The sequence below is a fragment of the Callospermophilus lateralis genome, chromosome 8, assembly GCF_048772815.1.
Source record: "Callospermophilus lateralis isolate mCalLat2 chromosome 8, mCalLat2.hap1, whole genome shotgun sequence".
NCBI classification, from domain to species: Eukaryota; Metazoa; Chordata; class Mammalia; order Rodentia; family Sciuridae; genus Callospermophilus; species Callospermophilus lateralis.
Window position 1 is genome coordinate 83,596,167 of NC_135312.1, and position 14,653 is coordinate 83,610,819.

A 14,653-nucleotide genomic window follows, 5' to 3' on the forward strand; every position below is an offset into this window, starting at 1 on the left:
GAAAAGATTTAAACAAGGGTCTCAGGCTCATTTCAGATTCAGTATGATGATAAGAAATGACTAGTGGGTCAGGAGACACTCTACTATGATACATAATCACACCTTGATGTACCTCTTAGTTTTCAGAGCATAACTCCCTTCTGAGATGATATCCCAGAAAGCACCATTATTCCATTCATTCTTGTAGTCAGTGGAGGCCAGATCTACCCCTATTAGTTTGTTTGATCAGTCATTCTTTGTTGTATGCAATGTTTTATTGAGAGTTGGTGTTTTAGGCAGCCATTTTGCTACTGTGACTAAAAGATCTGACCAGAACAATTTTATTTATTTATTTATTTATTTTTAGAGAGAGAGAGAGAGAAATTTTTTGATATTTATTTTTTAGTTCTCGGCGGACACAACATCTTTGTTTGTATGTGGTGCTGAGGATCGAACCCGGGCCGCACGCATGCCAGGCGAGCGCACTACCACTTGAGCCACATCCCCAGCCCCAGAACAATTTTAAAGGAGGAAAAGTTTGAGGGCTCACACTTTCAGAAGGTCTTAGTCCGTAGAAGGCTAACCACATTCCTTGGGCTTGAGGTGAGGCAGAACTTCATACCGAAAGAGTGTGGCAGAGGGAACCAGCTCACAGGGTGATCAGGAAGAAGAGAGAGAAGAGACTTCACTCTCCAGATACAAAATTATACTTCAAAGTCATGCCCCAATCCCACCTCCTCCAGCCACACCTCACACATGCAGTTACCACCCCAATTAATCCCATCAGGAATTAAATCACTGATTAGGTTAAGGCTAGAACCTAGTCATTTCTCCTCCAAAGCTTCTTGCATTGTCTCACATGTGAGATTTTGGGGGACACCACATCTAAACCATAACAGCTGGTTAGAAGTAAGGATTTGTTCTAGGGACTGATACTAGAGTTGTGTCTCAGAATTAAAATAATAATAATAATAATAATAAGTTTCTGACCTAAGAAGCTACCACTTGATCAAACAAGAGAAGTAATGAATCACAAATAAGCCAATTAATTATTTAATTACAGGCAGACGAGTTCTATAAAGGTAAAATGGGTGCTAAAACCCAAAGTCCTGACCTAGTTTTAGGGATCCATAAAGGCTTTTCTGATGACATAATGTTGTGCCTGAGATGTGAAGTATGGTAAGAATTTGGAATTTATTTCTCCTGTTGGCCTGAGATGAAACAAAGGGAAACTAGTTTCCATTACTTTCTCTAGGATTTGCGTGTCCACTTTAGTGAAAAGTGTTCTAGAATGTTCGCTTTAATTCTTCCTTCTGTGATTCCAACTGGGAATCCCCTCCCCCACGCCTTTTTGTTCTCTTCTTTCCATAATGGTGTAAAGACAGAAGGACAAAGCAAGGAAAGCAGAGAGACAATTACCTCAATTATCTTTTCTTTACATAAGTCCATCTTAATGTGTGTAAACATAAAACATGAGAGTTTTAGCTGGCAGGACAGAATAGCCATTCAAAGGCTGATCAGTTCCTCAGGGAGCTGCTGGGTGGTGTGACATGATCTTTAAGCTGAGACACAGACAGGCCTGGGCTTATCTGTGCCCTGGGGATGGGCTTCCAGCACAGAAGAACATGAGAAGATAGTTCCAGGTTTCACATGAGACAATCTCTGGGGACAACCAGAAATAACCAAGTGACGTTGGGGGAGGGCCTTACGGCCCTTGTACCGCAAGCAAGGACAGCCACAGTAAACTTAGGGATATTGGCATAAAGGGACCCATGTATACCCCACAAGCAAATGAACAAGAGTTCAGGCTCAGGAATCATGTTGCTTGGACTAGGGTCTTTCCTACCCTGGTGATTGGGCAAGTTCATTAATGTCTCCAAACCTGAGTTTGTTCATCTCTAAAATGGGGATAATACTAATAGTGAGTCACAGAACTGTTGCAGGGATTACTGAAAGGATGCATACTGAAGTCTAAAGTACTAGCAACCATTTGGATATTATTTATTAGTTCTATTAGCATTCTTTATTATTGGCAGTTGAACCAGGATTTGCTGGATTTCTTGAATAAAAAGACAAAAAGAATAAAACTTCCAAGTTTGGCACCCTGCTACTACCCTTCCTTATTATTTTGACAAAAACACCAGAGTTTGGACCTAAACTGCATATGTTATGATGTCACTTTCATGTTCAGAACTCATCGAGGTTCCTTGTCATTTCCTTTTCTGCATACCAAAAAAAAAAAGGACTTTTTAAAATGCCTGTTTTAATTTTCCTCTTATCACTCCCTTTTATTCAATCTATTTTCCCAAATAAACTCATAATCTCCATTTTCTATGCTTGAAAAATATGCCATTACTCCCACCTGCAAAGCCTCTTTATACTACTCTACTTCGGCCAAACACTACAGCCCAATTTGGCAAAATTTTACTTCTCTCCAATGGTTTGTTCAACCACCACACCCTCTGCATAGCGATCTCTTGACATTTCTGCCAATTACCAGCCCCTTTGCATTTTGAAACTACTAGAACCTTGTTCATCTGTGTTAGACCGCTGTGCATGTGTGTTCCGCCCCACTAGACCGTGAGAGATTCTGGAATACAGAGGACTTCACATTAGTGTCTAATGCATACTCTCTAAAACAGGTACTCTGGTTCTTATGTTGTGATCCTTTGCTGTCATTTCATTTAAAATTGCGATGCAAGACCTATGACCACAGCTCTCTTCAAGACTATGAAATCATTTTGTTTGAACTACTTCTGAACTCAAAGAATATCATTTTTCTCATTCAATAATTCTGGGGCTTTTCCCTCATTTTAAGGACTTATGGATTCTGACAATTCACAAAACCAGGGCAGGCAAAGGAAAATAGAGGTCTCATGTTGAATAATTAGATCCTACTACAGAGTTTGTGCTTTGTAAATCTGCAAAGAATTACACAGATGGGTATTATATATCTATCACCATTTAACAGCATCAGGTAAGAATCTTGGGCAAGTACGGGGCTAACACCAGAGTATCTGAAGAAAAGCCTCTAGGAGTCTAAAACCAAACAGACCCCTAGCCTGCCTTGTACTGGATGCCAATTACAAGGATTCCCAAAAGAAGCGAAACTTGCCAGGCATAATAGTGCATGCCTGTAATCCCAGTGGCTAGGGAGGCTGAGGCAGGAGGATCGCAAGTTCAATATCAGCCTCAGCAACTTATCAAGGCTCTAAGCAATTTGGTGAGACCCTGTCTCTAAATGAAAAATAAAAAAGGGTTGTGGATTTGGCTCAGTGGTTAAGCACCCATGAGTTCAATCTCCGGTACAAAAAAAAAAAAAGAAGTGGTGAAACTCTCCATACTTCCAGTTTGGACCTCTATTCCTTCATTTAGCAAATACTTATTGGTCACCTCCTCCTCCTCCACTCCAGGTCCTGTTTATAAGTATTGTAGATATTGCAGTAAACAAGACATACTAAGCCTCTGCTATAATAACTCTGGTAATGTTATATAAGGAGGAGCATTAAGACTTGGGCATTGTTTCTCTATAAGTCAATTTCTTTACTCACAGACATTAACTGGCCATTCCATTGAAATAAATGATCCTTCTCACCTTTACAGCCATCTAATTATAGCACAATAAGATCATAGAGAGCCAGCTATTGAAATATTGCCACCTCTTGTGATGAAATGTAAAGTGTGGCCGAAGGCCTGGCAGAAATCCCGACTTCAGGATCACCCAGATCCTTCTGCATGTCAATAAGTCTTATCCCATCCTCTTCCTCAGCTCTCTGGACCATTTATTCATATGCAATCTGGAATGCCACTCATCTGCTTATGTGAGCAGGAAGCCATTATCCTAAAAAGCTAAAATTTCAATTAGCCACCAATAGTAGTATGAATTTTGATGAACTTGTTTTTTCATAAATATTTTCTATTCTTCATGGGAAATATGTAGTTTAAGATGGCATTTGCTTTTATCGTAGCTGCTTTACATTTCCTGATATTTAAATGATGTCTAACATACAAATTTTGTTTTTTTTTTTTTAAAAAAAAAGTACAACTAATTCTGAATGTTTACATTTTCCTTAGTTTGTTATTTAAAAAAATTCACCTAGGCCACGAAAACATGAACATTATAGAAACCATTTACGATGGAGGTTAAAGGTGAATTGATGGGAAATTAATTGAATTATGATTGTATAACAACATAAAGAACACTCAACTATTTCCTCTTATAAAAATAAAAGACATGATACTATATTCTTATTGGGATATAAAAACACAGGGCTGAAATTTATTTTGAATTCTGTTCATTACATTTTCCTAGAGTTTAAGGCAGGAATATATCAGAATTTCAGTGCTTCTATCAGAGTTGAAAGTTTCATAATGGCAACACGTAGAAAAATGCCAAGACAAAATGCCAACATCCCCAGATCAAATGATTTTGCACATTTGGGAAAACCAATGGAGTAATTGATGAGGAATGTGAAAATAGCACTTTACTTTTTGCCTTATATCAGAGCTGTCTGGTTTTACCCTAATTTAATTACAGTGTTACCTCAGGGCAGGACAGAAGTTCTGAAAAGAGAAAGGAAATTGAAAGGGCAGCAGAGCAACGGGGTGGCACAGTCCTCTAAGGAGCTTTTATCCTCAGAAGACAAACAGAGCCAGCTAAATATCGCAGAAGAATCATTTAGAATTTAAAATGGAAAAACAAAGGCAAAATTCAAATAGTACAGATTTGCCAAATTAGTAAAAAAAAAAATTTGAAACAATTATTTTAAAGTTATTTTAGGCCAAAAAAATTCCATGAAGTCTGAGAAATGCTACCATATGATTTGTTTCCTTAGACCAGAATTCTTTCATCTCCAAACTACCTGAACTCAACTACTATACACTACCTAAATTAATATATTTTTATTTATTTATTTATTTGTTCTTTCTAGATCTACATGATATTAGATTGTATTTTGACATATTATATATACACACATAGAAAATATATAACTTGTTCCAATTAGGATTCCATTATTGTGGTTGTATATGATGTGGAGTTACACTGGTCATGTATTCATACATAAGGATAAGAAAGATATGTCCAATTCATTCTACCGTCTTTTCTATTCCCATCCCTCCCTTCCCTTCATTCCCTTTTGTCAATGAACTTCTAATTTTTCCCTCCTTTGTTGTGGGTTAGCATCCACATATCAGAGAAAATATTCTGCCTTTGGTTTGAGGGGACTGGTTTATTTCACTTAGTATGATATCCTTCAGTTCCATCCATTTGCCAGTAAATGCCATAATTGCATTCTTCTTTATGGCTGAGTAATGTTCCATTAAAAGTATACATACCATATTTTCTTTATCCATTCATCTGTTGTAGTGTACCTAGATTGGTCCCATAGCTTGGTTATTGTGAATTGAGCTGCTATAAACATTGAAATGGCTGGGTCACTGTAGTATGCTGATTTTGAGTCCTTTCAGTATAAACCAACGAGTGGGGTAATTGGGTTAAAAAAAAAAAAACAACAAATAACCTAATCAATAAATGGGCTAAAGAACTGAACAGGCACTTTGCAGAAGAAGAAATACAAATGGTCAAAAAAATACATTAAAAATGTTCAACATCTCTAGCAATTAGAGAAATGCAAGTCTAAAATACAATGAAATTCTATCTCACCCTACTTACAATGGCAATTATCAAGAATACAAGTAACAAGAAATTTTGGTGAGAATGTGGGGAAGAAGGTTCACTTATACACTGCTGGTAGAACTGCAAATTGGTGCATCTATTCTGGAAAGCAATAGAGAGATTCCTTAGAAAAAAATGGAATGGAACCTAAATTAGTTTTGATGCCTAGTTTTAAAATTACTAGTTATACTTCTACAACAAATCATATTTTTCAAACATCTAATTGCTCATCTATTTTCATTAGGTTTCTTCAGACTCAAAACTTTGGTTTCAAATAAGCTTATAATTTAGCCATCTAGATGACTTTGGATTAACCCATATTTTCAATGGAACAGAAATCACATTGGTACCATATTACTTTTAGAGCCATGACACCATAAAGAAGCTGCATTTCACAAATAAACATGAAGACATGTGTTTGTGTATATGAGTATTTTTATATACTTATCTCCTACTTTGTTTATATCACATCGGTTTCAAAATAACCATGATCTTACAGCTGCCTGATTTAATGACTATTTTTTTTTCTTTAAGATTTTCTTGCCAGGTGCCGTGATGCACACCTGTAATCCCAGCAGCTCAAGAGGCTAAGGCAGGATGATCACAAGTTCAAGACAGACTCAGCAAAAGTGAGGGGCTAAGCAATTCAGTGAGACCCTGTCTCTAAATAAAATGCAAAACAGGGCTGGGGAGGTGCTCAGTGGTCAAGTGCCCCTGAGTTCAACCCCTGGTACCTATCCTGTGAAAACCAACAACAACAAAACAGTTTTCTTGTGTTTAGGGGAAATTACAGGCACTATTTGAATAATAAAATATAATAGAGATTTTTAAATATAGGGAAGTTAATAAATATCTTATAAATACATCCCCAGAAATAAGTGAATATGTAACAGTAACAGAGAAAAACAGCACAAGTATGAAATTTAGAGAAATACATATTTTTTTTGAGTTTATGTTCTTAAACTGCCAAAATCATTATGTGTAGCAACAATTCCTGTTTCCCTAAGTTCTTATTTATTTCTCATTATGTTCATTATTGGCTGCTTATACTGTCATAATCAGATTAGTGCCAAGTTCCTCTGAAATATGAAAAAGGGTCAATGTGTATATAATTAAGCCTTGAATCTATTTTATTTTCCATTTAATTTGCATATCATGAATTTTTCTTATCTCAAAAGTTCTTGTCTCTTATGCAACTTAACTTCATTATAACAGATAAAAAATAAATCAGCAATTAACAGAAAAAAAATCTATGAGGAAAAGTACAAAACTAAGCATAAGGTCAGAAAAGAATGATGTATAAAGGTTAGGGTCCAGATTTAGCATCTACAAATACAGGGATCCCAGACATATTTTAATTTCATATAAAAATAATATGTAGCAAAGTATATCCCATGCAACAGTTGAGAAACACTTGGTTGAAAAATATATTCATGTGTTTACCTAAATTTTAAATTAAATTGGGTGTCTTGTATTTTAGGTGACAAGTCTAATGAAAGTGAATATATATGTGTTGTTATTTGTCATAGCTTCATCTGTTTTGGGTGAAAAGATTTCCATGTGATAAAGTCAAATTTCACACCTTCAAGAGCTGATTCCTGCTACTCTCAGGAAGTTATTGTCCCCTCTACATCTACTCAGGTGGTTTTCCCCTTGATTTGAGGATCCGTCTCTCAGAAGGGACCAGTCAGTAGAAGGGACATCCACACTTCCAGCAGAACAGCATATTTATTAGGCACCAGTGTTAGGGGCTTACATATGAGCCAGGCTGTTCGTGAAGGGCAGTACATTCACTATCTCCTTCCATCTCCATCCTCCCATCAGCCCACTAGGTGAGTGCTATTATAATTGCCATTTCACAGATGAGAAAACTGAAGCAGGAAAGCTCAAGTCAATTGATCAAGTTTGCACAGCTTGTCAGTGAGAGGGTTGGACTTGAAATTCCATCAGTCCCCACAGGACTGGGCTGTCTTTCTCTCCCAGTTGGGAAAGATACAGTTGTACCTGCTCCAGTCCTTCTGGAGCGCACCCTTTCCCCACATTTGCCACTTTCCTTCTCTCAAAGGGATGATGGACAGGGACTGGCAGATCCCAAGCACCCTGTTGAGCAGCTCCGTAGCTTTACCAGGCCATATGAAGACAACCTGGGCTGGCGGGAACTGTTGTGTGTGAGGATGGAGAGAGGCAGATCAAAGGATCAAAGGCCCATGTGATTTCTTGTCCATAAAATTGCACAGTAAAATGAGAAACTCTTTATTGTTTTCAAAATAATGATCAATTCTATCAAATTTTATCAATTCTTTCAAATTTTTCAAAGCTTTCAAAAATTAAGCTTTTAATATCATTCTTTCTAAATTTTATCAAAATATCACCTATTTTTTTTAAGTAATAGACCCAAATACTATGAGTCTAACTTAATGAACAACAAATTCTTAAAGAAGAACAAATATAACCTTTTAAATTTAAAATTTGAGATGATATTTTGTTTCCTTGTTTGTTTGGAAAACTTTTTTATTTTTTCTTTATTTTTTATTTATATATGACAATGGAATGCATTACAATTCTTATTACACATATAGAGCACAATTTTTCATATCTCTGGTTGTATACAAAGTATATTCACAATTCATGTCTTCATACATGTACATGTACAATTCATGTCTTCATATATGTACTTTGGATAATAATGTCCATCACATTCCACTATCATTTCTAACCCCCTGCCCCCTCCCTTCCCATCCAACCCCTCTGCCCTATCTAGAGTTCGTCTATTCCTCCCATGCTCCCTCTCCCTATCCCACTATGAGTCAGCCTCCTTATATCAAAGAAAACATTCGGCATTTGTTTTTTCAGGATTGGCTAACTTCACTTAGCATTATCTTCTCTAAATCCATCCATTTATCTGTAAATGCCATGATTTTATTCTCTTTTATTGCTGAGTAATATTCCATTGTGTATATATGCCACATTTGTTTATCCATTCATCTACTGAAGGGCATCTAGGTTGATTCCACAGTCTAGCTATTGTGAATTGTGCTGCTATAAACATTGATATGGCTGTGTCCCTGTATTGGCTGACATTTACCTAAATGATAGGCTATTTACGTGTATGATCTATGTTAACTTAATTGAATCCCACAACAATCCTATGTGGAAGGTATATCTTCCAGATAAGGAAACTAAGTCGCACAGAGGTTAAGTTACTAGCCTGAAATCATACAGCCAGCAGGTTAAGTCTAAGAAGCAAGATGCCAATCAAGCAGTTTGGTTTCAGCTTCCAATCTTAAATAGCAGGCTCTTGAGACTATTGTTTTCCTAATGATAGTATTATTCACTTTTTATAATCCATTTTTGATACAATCGAGTACTTCCTGTGTGGAATAGCCTACTTGCCTATATGTGTATAAGGCTGAGGACAATATTTTTGAAGGTCTAATAATCAGACCTTGAAGGAGAGCCCACAGAATCACTTTGTGTTCCTGGCTCGGTCACCTCAACGCATTTGTGCCAGAAATTTGCACAATACAAGGCCAATGGCCAGGGTCAGCCTTGGCTCAGAGACCATAAGGTTGGAGCAAGGACACCACAGACTTCCGAAGTCCTTCACAGAAGGCTGCCAAAGGATTAGCTGAGCGCTCCTGAGCCAGGTTCACTTAACAGGAACATGGCAAGATGTGGACGCTCATTGGTCCTCACAAATACTTTCAGTGATATAAAAATACAACTGCAGGAAAGGCAATTTCCCCTTAGAATGTGGCCTGCTCCTGTTGAGTACAGTCTATCTCATAGCTTTGAATACATGAGAAATGTTTTATTATTGACCTGACATTTCAAAATGTGTGTCATTCTTCCTTTCATGTCCCAAGGTGTCTATACCTGTCACAGTGAATTCTAAACACAGGGACAGCCTAGCTTGATGCCCTCTTTCCTTCTTCCCAACTTGCACTTTTCTACCCTATGCCTCAGCCTACACAGCCTACTCTCCACCCAGGACTATTGTAAGCCCTGAACAAACACTGACACGTTCTATCCTTGTAACAACCTTACAGCAAATCCCAATTCGCCCCATTTTGTCTGTCTAAACCATTTTTTTCCTGATAGCTCATGAATCTCTGCTAATCTAAAGAAATTCCTTATTTTTAAAAATTATTTCCAAAAGAAATATTTCAGAAATATTCTTTTTCTGCCCCACTTTTTTTTTTTAAACCTTAACTATGTCTCTTTAGGTCCTTTCATGAAAGGAGATTTGGGGAGGCAAATAAAGTCACAGAAGTTGCCTGTGAACTAAGGACTATAGTCCTGGGTATGGAGGGTCACCCACTCAATAGGAAGACAGCTCCCAAGTTGGGGTCCAGAGGGAACAAAGCAGGGTTCTCACAGCTACATAAATTTACCACCCCACTCCCATGCACACAGCTGCGCTCAGGGAGTTAGGAGTGACAAGCTTCAGAGTATGAAAATAACGAAAAAGAAATAGTTTGACATCAAATTATTTTCAAAAGAAAAATTTGATCTAAATATCAAAATGAAATTAAATAGTCTTCAATGATGACAACACCAGAGTCAGATGGAGAATAATAAGTTATATATGTCAAAAATTATGTGCATTCATAATTAGTCTGATGTGTGTCAGAAAGACCAAGAACTGAAACTGATTACAATATTCAGCATGCTAATACCATGTTGCAGAAATAATAAATATGTCAAATAAGCCCTTTACATTTACCTTCATGGGCCTATTTAAGATTTTGTCTGAGTTTTCAAGCATTTGTTGTTAACTACTAGTTAGACTTTGAGACCTTTCAGCATAAGTAACCGTTATGCTTTGCAAGTGCTGATAGAACAGGTCACTGATCTCCCCTGTCACCTGAAGCAGTTTTACTACCAAGTCAGCACATTTTTGTATACTACCTTCTATCACAGTGCTTAAATAAGAGGGTAGTCAAGTCTATATTACATCACATTAATATTAATGCTAGATACAAGGTTTTCCTTTTCAAAGATTTTTTTTAGGTTGTTATTACTCTCAATTGTCTTTTCCCACATTTTTCTAAGATAATATTTCAAGTTCTTGCATTTTGAAATATCACTAAATTCAAAATTACCCTAACTGCAGGTGGCATGAATTAAATGTTATGTTAATAGAAATCTAGTGGCATAATTCCTAACCTACAAAAAGTTTCTAGGGTGGATAGTAATCATGAAGAGGTCAAAGAAAATATTAAGGGAATGGTAGATAACTATGTATGTTTTAAGCATTCTTCAAAGCATGCTACATATGATAAATTATACAATCCTTGCAACACCACAATGAAGTTGGTATATGCTATTATCTTCCCCTTGTTACATGTGTTAGCTTTCTGTCACTGTGACAAAACACCTGCAATAACCAACTTAAAAAGAGGAAAGGTTGATTTAGGCTCATAGCTTCAGAGGTTTCAGTCCAAGGTCACTCGACCATATTGCTTTGGGGCCTGTATCAAGGCAGTGCATCTTATTGGGAGTACTTAGCAGAAGAAGCTAAGAGAGGAAGGAGCCAGGGTTCTCAATATCTCCTTCCAGGGCACACCTCCAACTTCATCCAACTAGCTCTCCCCTCTTATTGGTTCCTCCAACTATGACAGTGATACACACTGGGGTCTAATCCTTTAGTACCCAGGCCTTTGGGGGAGAGTCAAGATTCAAACCCACAGCATTACAGATGAAAGAATTACAGGAAGCTATTGTAACAAGCAGAAGTTTCGAATCCATGCTTTTAACTTCTATACTTCTTTGCTCTTGAGCTACACGTGCCCACAGGGCCACTGGATCCCATTTAAGACTATGAAGCTACTGGGAATTACTAGATGAACTAAGAATGAGTCCACATTCAGATGATAGGTTTAAATATAGGAAGATTTTTCAAAAGACAAGACATAGATTATTATGGGTTGTATATGCAACAGAAGCTCTTTAAGGAAAGGGACCTCTTCTAAAGCAAAGCCAGTAAAAAGTAAGTAGAAGGAAGGTGAAATAGGTACTGTGAGCCTCTGATGGCCGTGAGACACTAAAGTGTATGTCTTTAGAACATAAGCTGGAATCTCAGGATGGCCCAGGAATAATGGAGTTATGTATTACACAGGAACATGACTGTAAAAGAGAAGCAGCAGCAATAGCTAACAGCAGCAGTCAGGCGACCACGAAGCTGGAAAACTTAATAGAACACAGACAAATTAAGGATAATAATTCCATAGGGGATTTCCTTTTACTGAGATAATAGGCAAACTATTTAAAATTCAGGTAAACACAAGAATCAGCACCCTACATTGGGTTAGAAGAAGGAGAAGTTAAACTTGGAGACCCTTCAACACATAGACCTTTTCTGTCAAGATACTTACATATATGCAAGAATTAATATACACAATTGTTAATCTTTTCTTCCTGCTCTTCCTCCCTGCTCTAAACAGAGACATGAGGTGGGAGGGAAAGGGAGAGAAAAGGGAAATTGCATGGAAATGGAGGGAGACCCTCAATGTTATACAAAATTACATATAAGAGGTTGTGAGGGGAAGGGGAAAATAAACAAGGAGGGAAATGAATTACAGTAGATGGGGTAGAGAGAGAAGATGGGAGGGGAGGGGAGGGGGGATAGTAGAGGATAGGAAAGGTAGCAGAATACAACAGTTACTAATAGGGCATTATGTAAAAATGTGGATGTGTAACCGATGTGATTCTGCAATCTGTATTTGGGGTAAAAATGGGAGTTCATAATCCACTTGAATCTAATGTATGAAATATGATATGTCAAGAGCTTTGTAATGTTTTGAACAACCAATAAAAAAAATAAATAAATAATTTACACAATTGTTTCTTTTTAAGTGTCAACAAGTTTTGAGTTTTGAAAAGCACAAAGACTATTAATGATTTTCAGGATACACTATTATTGATATATTATATTATGTTATTTGTTGATTTACAATAGTGCATCAGAATCACCTGGACAGCTTTTTCAACCGTGGCTTAGCAAGGCAGTATGTCTATTGTCCAATTCAGCCAATCTGAAGTAGAGCCTCATACTTGTGTCTCTAGGAGTCCGCAGATGATGCTAATGATTCCCATCCAGGCACTACTTTCAGAACTACTAGACAAACAACAGTGAATTAAATATTCTTAAAGCACTTTAAATGGTTTACTTTGGTGCATACTATGTTTATAAATCAGAATATGCTGCAAACAAGTGTAATAATATCTCCAAAAGAGAAAAGAACCTGAATCTGACTCAACTCTCAATTTTTAAAAGTAGGAAAGAAGACCATGTCTTTTAAAAAAAAAAAAAAAAAAAATGGCCAGGGAGGTTGGCACATGCCTGGAATCCCAGCAGTTTGGGAAGCTGAGGCAAGACAACCACGAGTTCAAGGCCAGCCTCAGCAACTAAGCAAGGTCATAAGCAATTTAGCAAGACCCTGTCTCAAAATAAATAATAATAAAAAAGGGGGTTCTGGGGATGTGCCTCAGTGGTTAAGCGCCCTGGGTTCAATCCTAGTACCAAAAAACAAGAGGAAGAAAACTTTGATTTGCCGGCTGGATCTGTGGCTCAAGGACAAGATGAGCACGGGCTCCTTGCCTTGGTCCAGCACAATGACATTCAGGATGGGCCACTCTGCACTGACTACGGATGTGAACTCGGAGCACACCCACAAACCGCAGAGAGGGAACCGTCACCCTGCTAGTCACCTGGGGTCCATTCAGTCCCACCCGCCCCATCTCACCTCCAGTGAGAAGCTCACAGGGCTTCCAGGCTCCACCGTGCTGCCCTTGGCTCCCAGCTGTCTACTTGTCCCAAAGCCCAGGTGGAGAGATGCTGAAGACACACACGCTCAAACCTCACAGCTTCCGGACACTGACAGGGATCCGGTGCAGTGCTGGTGGATCCTAAGCAGGCTGGAACAGTCTGATGTGGCCCTCTGGTAGCACACCTGTCCAGCGTGTGTGAGACCCTGGGCTTGATCCCCAGGACTGGGGGGAAAATCCAGTCTACACCCTGGAAGGGCCCCGTTAGGTGTGAACTGTTGGATCAGAACCACAAGTCAGACTGGAAGCAACAGAGAAGGCTGGGACTTTTGCACCTACTTCCTAGGCTAAACCTGTAAGGGAGCCCTCAAATTCGGAGAGTTACTGCAGGAGGGATCCAGCTGTTCCCACTCCAACAGAGATTCCAGCAGCCTTGTTAGAGGACGTGAAATGGGACAGTGCTGAGCCTGGTCCCATGTTCGAGGCCCTGAGCCTTAACACCCTGCCCTGTTCCCTTCGGTGTGTATCACGGTCCTCCTCCCTGCTCTGTGCAGACATATTTATGGAGGAGGCTAGGCTCCTAACTGCCGACATAAACATTCCTTTGATCTCCAAACAAAACACTATAGGGATGCAATCAGCCAAGTGCAAACTATGGGTAACTCTATAGGAAAAAAAAATGTATCTCTTGGGCAAATAAACTATAGGGGGGAAGCAAGAAAGATGAAAAAGAAAGCCTATTGATTAAGAGAGCTTAAAGCAATATTAACTGGTTATGATGTGTGCATAGTGTTTGATGCCAATCCAAAAAAACAGACTGGAAAACATGATTTTTATAAGAGAATTAGAAACGTGAACAATGCATAGGTCTTTAATGATATTAAAGTGATATCATGAGTGTTAATATTTCAGGTATGATATCACTAATAGGTATGATAATGACACTGCAGTTAAAATGGTTTTTTAAGGTATTTAGAGAAAATTGTTAAAATATTTACAAATAAAAATGTTTAGGATTTTCTTCAAAGTAACATGGGTATTGAAGGATAATAAGTTAAACAAGATTAGGCATGAATTGGAAGTCCTTTGGAGTTTAGCAATGGATATTTAGCAATTCATTATACTATTCTGTCCACTCCTATATCCTTGAAACAAAAAATAAAAAATCGATGAATTTTGCCTTAAAAATCCCTTATAATTTTTAAATTTTTTTTCTCTATTTACTTT